This window comes from Neoarius graeffei, chromosome 3 (assembly GCF_027579695.1).
Source record: "Neoarius graeffei isolate fNeoGra1 chromosome 3, fNeoGra1.pri, whole genome shotgun sequence".
NCBI lineage: Eukaryota > Metazoa > Chordata > Actinopteri > Siluriformes > Ariidae > Neoarius > Neoarius graeffei.
Genome location: NC_083571.1, coordinates 70172234 through 70179712, shown reverse-complemented (window position 1 = coordinate 70179712; position 7479 = coordinate 70172234).

Below are 7479 nucleotides of genomic sequence, written 5' to 3'. Positions count from 1 at the left end.
AAAGTTCACACATGAAGAAGAAACGGAGCAGTCAATAGCATTTTTGGATTTAAAAATACAACACACAGAAGATGGGGACATCAAAATAAAAGTACACAGAAAACCCACACACACCGACCAATATTTAAACTGGACTTCCGAACACCCCATAATGCACAAAATATCCGTAGTTAGAACATTACATGAACGCACAGCAATAATTACAGATCCACAGGACAAAGAACAGGAGGAACAACATATACAACATGCACTGAAGGCATGTCAATATCCACAATGGGCAATATCCAAAGGGGTGGAACAGGTTAAGAACAACAAAACACAGAAGAAAGAGAAAAAACAAACTAACAAACAAGAACACAGGGGAGTAGTTACATTACCATACATCAGGGGAATAACTGAACGCATTCAAAGAGTAATGAGGAAACACAATGTTAACACACCTGTCAAACCACACACAACACTCCGTCAGATCCTGGTGCATCCCAAAGACAGAATACATCCGGACAACAGATGCAACACCATATATGAGATTCCATGTAAATTATGCAATAAAACTTATACTGGGGAGACAGGAAGGAGTTTCAACACAAGAAAACATGAACATAAGAAAGAGTGCGAAAAGGAGACAGCTACAAGACAAACCCGAACAATAAAAGAAAAGGCACAACAGGAAAATTATAAGTCAGCTATAACAGATCACTGTAAAAGGGAAAACCACATTATGGACTGGGGGAATGCCAGAGTCATCCGCACAGAAGATAACAAACATCAGCGCTGGATCAGGGAGGCCATAGAGATCCGTAAGCGAAGCCCGAGGACCATCAACCGGGATGAGGGAGCATACATGCTCTCCCATACCTGGAGTGACACCTTACAGGGGACGAACAGACAGTATAAGGCGTGACCGACCTGTCAAACCAGACAGGAAGGCCACGCCTTCAGAAACAGCAGCTGATAAAAGATGCGTCACCAATTAACATCCGGTGACACTCTGAGGAAGACGGAAGTTGTACGTCGAAACATGTCAGGTAAACAAACCCAAAAATTAGATGTCTGATAAAAAAGAAAAAAAAAAAAAACTAACTATATTTAATATAAGACATAATGAACGTAATCGAAAGATGTTTGTTTGATGGTTATGCTTTTCTTCATCTTTTTCAAAACTTAAATAAACACTTGTTTTGGATTTATATCCTGCCACTTTAATTGCATTCTTTAGAATGAAGAAATTAGAATATGTTTATAATTAAGAATTTGTGTCTACTTATTATAGAATACTGGAAAAATATAAGAAAATAAATGAGTAATGTAATATTAATTGATTGTGATGCCAAATGTTTTGCTTTGAAGGCTTCACAATGAATCTTCCTTAGTTTTAGCCTGGCAAGCCAGACTAAATGTGAATATTTGCCACTCGTAGGCAAAAATATTTTTGGCCGCTAGGCAGGTGGGTCTAGTTTACTAGGCTACCTTAGTTTGCCACTTTTAACTTGTTCAGTGTTGCCACCTAGTGGAGAGAAGAGATATTGTCTGTATTGATATCTGAATTTACCAGGCAAAAACAAGTTCGGCCAATTGACTTGCTACCTAGGTCAATTTACTTCAGTCCTGTGGACATTTATGGTCCGTGTAGACATAACGGGGGAAAATTGCCCCCCCTGAAAAAAAATTCAGGAGCCGCCACTGCATTGTGGAAAGATATTAGCTCTGTGTCAGGGTGGGGTTAAGGTTAGGCTCCGCCCTTCCACTCTTTATAAGGGATTACCTGTGGGGATTTTCTCTTGGAGCACTCACACAATAAATCCCTGAGCTCCTGATATAAAGTTGTATGTAGCTCAAAGCAACAGTGTTGATGACCAGTTAAGCGCTTTTGTTTTTGCTTGATCTCAGTACATTTACTTCTAATGATTGTTGTCTAACTGTAATATATGGCATTAGAAAGCTGCCAGAATGTCACAAACTCACTGAATATGCTTTACAAATGCCCCATGAATTGCAATGTGATTTATAAATGCCCCACAAGTTGCAATTATGCACGCCATGCTTTACAAATACAACACACACCTCTCAAACAAATGCATTATTCCTTGTAAATATAAAACATGGCTTTCAAATAACACAACACGTTTTGTGAATGCTAATGCAGGGCGGGTTATAGAAATGTAAAGAATGAAAATAAATGCAAATCAATCAGAAATATTTTGCATGTCTGTGTCATCGGTTTTACAAATGCAAATACACATTTTTTTGACAGGTACACAGCAACGCACGTCAGTTGTAGATCATGTGACTGTTGGCACTGTTATTCTGCTTGTACAAGTTGCCAATGCAAATGCACGGATTTTTTTCACAAATAGGCCTAGAACCAAAATAGCAGCTGGCATTAAAGTGCATATCCTGGACCAATTTCGTTTTTTTTATATGAAAGTATGTCCCTTTACACACTCATCCAGAAAGGTAATTTTGCACAAGGCCATCTGTCTACAGCAGAAAAAAATAAAATAACAAGACGCGTCTGGAAAAATCCCAAGGGAGTCTGGAGCCAGAATCGTGACATTATCTGCGGAAGCGCCAGCAGGCTGCGCGAGCTTTGCACGGTTTCAGTGCACAGCCTGTGTAGACCAAGCGCTCCCATTTCTCTTTCATTGTCCGGTCTTTTGGAAAATGATGAGTACTAATCCCATCAAGATTGGTGTTGCTACACCCTCCTACAATACATCTGTTAACCATTTTAATATTTACATGATAACATTGAAGAAATTTGCAGAAAACCACCAGGTCGTTTTCTCATAAACAAACCAGCGCTGACGTAGGATTCAGAGGGAGGCGTCCCGCACATGACATCACGAAAATCAATGTTTCCCAGGAAATCCAAATGCCAAGGTTTTTCAGAGGCGGACCAATTCGCCTCAAATGGCTTGATTTCAACTGAATTTTTCTGATAATGCGCAAGGTAAAAAAATTGCAGAGAATGCAGAATGCTACAGATATTTGACCAAAGTTTAATATAAAATAGAAGAATTACATTGCTCTTGCTCCTGAATTTACCCATGATATGCCCTTTAAAGGGACATCTACCTTCCATTCAGATCATTTACCCGTCCAAAAGATTCCTCAGGTTTCTCCAGATCCACTAAACATTGCTTCAGCAACTATTAGTTTTACTAACATTAGTTTAACATAAAGGTTTTTGTTTGTTTGTTTGTTTGTTTGTTTTTTCAGCTAACATTTGTTGTAGTGAAGACAACAATACATTATCTGTTTCATGAACATGACAGATAATTTAATGTCTCATCTGGTAGAAGAAAGTTTTGAAAAACTTCATGCTCTGCACAATGATGCAGACTGTCGTATCCAGTCATTTTGAAAACGCTTGTCTTCTGAAGCTCCTGTTCTTTATTGATTTGCATTCTTTCTTTACCTTTGTGGAATCCGCCCTACATTTGTATTTGTGAAACACATTTTTTTACAGTAGTTTTTTAACAGCTGTTTTTTTGTATTTGTAAAGAATATTGTGCTTGTTTCCGAGATGTCTGTTGGATTTGTAAGGTATGGTGTGGTATATTTACAAATCATGAGGCATTTGTAAAACACATTCACTGTGTTTGTGGCATTTTGGCAGCTTTCTAATTCCACAGTAAAAGCATATGTCTATAGGATAGGAACCAAAACAAATAGTTTAAACACTAATTGCATGGTAGCAGATGATCCCATGTCTTACCTGTTATTACAGGGCACCAAACATGGCTTTGGATTCCAGGGTGTTGTTCAGGAATCACCAACATTTGGAATGTTACTGTGCTTATTCATTACACTGAGGTGAAGGTATGTCCTAGGCATCATCATGCACATTTTGGAGGGGCTTTAAACCCCTTGAAGATGTGCTCTATCCCCCCAAAGAAATGTTCCCTGATAGTGTACACTTTGGTATAATTTGTTTCTAAAAAATTCTAACTATGTTTGTTCCAGTGAGCCTACGAAAGGTTGATTTTCTGCTTTAATGTTGATAGATCAATGTCTTTAACAGTAAAAACAATCACCACAAATAGCACATAATCACCATCGATACACCATCACACACAAGCATCTGGGACGGCCGGAAGTGTTAACGCGTTCACTTGGTATTCAGAGCACTGAGTGAAATGAAAGGCTACATTTTTTATTTCTGTGCCATGCCCGCTATAAAGCAGTTACACCTTTTATCACAGTTCATGTGGTCAAAAACAAACACTATTTATTTATTTATTTATTTTACATGTGTTAGGTTTATATAAGTATTATTCTTGACCAAGAAGGCAGTAATTTATTAAAATGGTGACAAAATTAAGGATTAACTTCGGTTCAGTTAAAAATGACCTTCTGTCTCGGCTGGACATTGTTTGGGAACATTTTGTTTATTTTGATATGAAATGTGTATTTTTGATCAGAGATGTGTCTGAACGACGCCAAGGTCTGTTTTGATGTCAGATCGACCCACACACACTTTAATGTTGGATGTAATGGTAGCCTTATTGCTGAACAAAGAGTTAAGACTTTATATTTTAGATCTAAGATCCAAGTTAGTTTTATAGTTTTAAGTTAGTTTTATAATTACAGAATATAATTTAGGGTTGTTAAGACCTTATGATTCTAATGTTAAGACTTCATGAGTTTAATCCTGAATCCTGTTTGACCTTTCTCTGGTGAAGTAGCATTTCCTTGCTTTGCCAGACATATTCTTATTTTTCGTATGACTGTCTTTTAGGTTTGTTCTTATTTACTTATAACATATCTTTGTTGAAAGATTCCGTATGTGCGTAAGCAATGTTTGTATCTTGCTATCATGTCATATGATCAGATATGTTATTATGTTATGATTATTTGACCTGCCCCAAGATCAAGCTGCTCACTTGCTCGCAAGTCAAGCACACACACATACAGTGGTGCTTGAAAGTTTGTGAACCCTTTAGAATTTTCTATATTTCTGCATAAATATGACCTAAAACATCATCAGATTTTCACACAAGTCCTAAAAGTAGATAAAGAGAACCCAGTTAAACAAATGAGATAAAAAATATTGTACTTGGTCATTTATTTATTGAAGAAAATGATCCAATATTGCATATCTGTGAGTGGCAAAAGTATGTGAACCTTTGCTTTCAGTATCTGGTGTGACCCCCTTGTGCAGCAATAACTGCAACTAAACGTTTGCGGTAACTGTTGATCAGTTCTGCACACCAGCTTGGAGGAATTTTAGCCCATTCCTCCATACAGAACAGCTTCAACTCCGGGATCTTGGTTGGTTTCCTCACATGAACTGCTCGCTTCAGGTCCTTCCACAACATTTCAAATGGATTAAGATCAGGGCTTTGACTTGGCCATTCCAAAACATTAACTTTATTCTTCTTTAACCATTCTTTGGTAGAACGACTTGTGTGCTTAGGGTTGTTGTCTTCCTGCATGAACCACCTTCTTTTGAGATTCAGTTCATGGACAGGTGTCCTGACATTTTCCTTGAGAATTCGCAGTTATAATTCAGAATTCATTGTTCCATCAATGATGGCAAGCCGTCCTGGACCAGATGCAGCAAATCAAGTCCAAACCGTGATACTACCACCACCATGTTTCACAGATGGGATAAGGTTCTTATGCTGGAATGCAGTGTTTTCTGTTCTCCAAACATAACACTTCTCATTTAAACCAAAATGTTTTATTTTTGTCTCATCCATCCACAAAACATTTTTCCAATAGCCTTCTGTCATGTCCACGTGATCTTTAGCAAACTGCATATGAGCAGCAATATTCTTTTTGGAGAGCAGTGGCTTTCTCCTTGCAGCTCTGCCATGCACACCATTGTTGTTCAGTGTTCTCCTGATGGTGGACTCATGAGCATTAACATTAGCCAATGTGAGAGAGGCCTTCAGTTGCTTAGAAGTTACCCTGGGGTCCTTTGTGAACTCGGCAACTATTAGATGCCTTGCTCTTGGAGTGATCTTTCTTGGTCGACCACTCCTGGGGATGGTAACAATGGTGTTGAATTTCCTCCATTTGTACACAATCTGTCTGACTGTGGATTGGTGGAGTCCAAACTCTCTAGAGATGTTTTTTTCACCTTTTCCAGCCTGATGAGCATCAACAACGCTTTTTCTGAGGCCCTCAGAAATCTCCTTTGTTTGTGCCATGATACACTTCCACAAACATGTGTTGTGAAGATCAGACTTTGATAGATCCCTATTCTTTAAATAAAACAGGGTGCCCACTCACACCTGATTGTCATCCCATTGATTGAAAACACCTGACTCTAATTTCACCTTCAAATTAACTGCTAATCCTAGAGGTTCACATATTTTTGCCACTCACAGATATGTAATATTGGATCATTTTCCTCAATAAATAAATGACCAAGTATAATATTTTTGTCTCATTTGTTTAACTGGGTTCTCTTTATCTACTTTTAGGACTTGCGTGAAAATCTGTTGATGTTTTAGGTCATATTTATGCAGAAATATAGAAAATTCTAAAGGGTTCACAAACTTTCAAGCACCACTGTACATCTGAACATTCCATCAGAACAGTGATGTAATTAAAATGTGACCTGCTCACACACACACAGACACATAGACACAGATATCAAAATGATGTCACTTACTCACACCCTCCCATAGACACACACACACACCCCTCTCTGAGGTCACATACAAACACACACACACACACACACACACACACACACACACACACACACCCCTCTCTGAGGTCACATACAAACACACACACACATTCGACAGACACAATAGCCATTTGGAGAGATTATGATTTGTTATAAAAGGTGTTTGTAATCTTTCATCTTTGGCGAGAATACTGTGAATAAACAGCAACTAAACCGATCTCTGGTTCTCTGTTTTTTTGCGGTGTTCCGTCCCAGACGTCTGGGTGGTACGAGGGCGGGGGTCCCGAGAAATAAGTTGACCGATTGACCGTTTCAGACTGGGTTGAACCCCAACAATTTGGTGGCCCGTACGGGGAACCTCCTAATCAGGTAAGGGGTCTCTTAATTGATTAGTTTGATTGGTTGGACTTCTGCCTGGTTGGAGGTCTCAGAAAAAAAAACAAAACAGTTGTTTATGATTTTGTTATTGGTAATCCTCGTGTAGAGGCACGGGACGTTTTTATAGTAGACTTTTGTTTACGGGATGTTTTTTGGCGATATAAGAGCCACGGGAAGATTGGTTAAACCTCGTGGAAGAGCCACGGGAAGGCTATCCTCGTAATTTGTTTACGGGAAGGTGACCCTCGTGAAGTGAAGGAGCTGTCACGGGAAGAGCGCGCTTTTTATGTTAAACCCAAAATAATTACCCTAATTAATCTCGGGACTGATTCCTTCGTGCCACCATGGGGGGAAAAATTGTATTAAGGTACACGGACCCCGAGAAAAAAACCCACGGGATTGGATGAATTGCTGTGGTTTAGCATCTCATCATCTCATTATCTCTAGCCGCT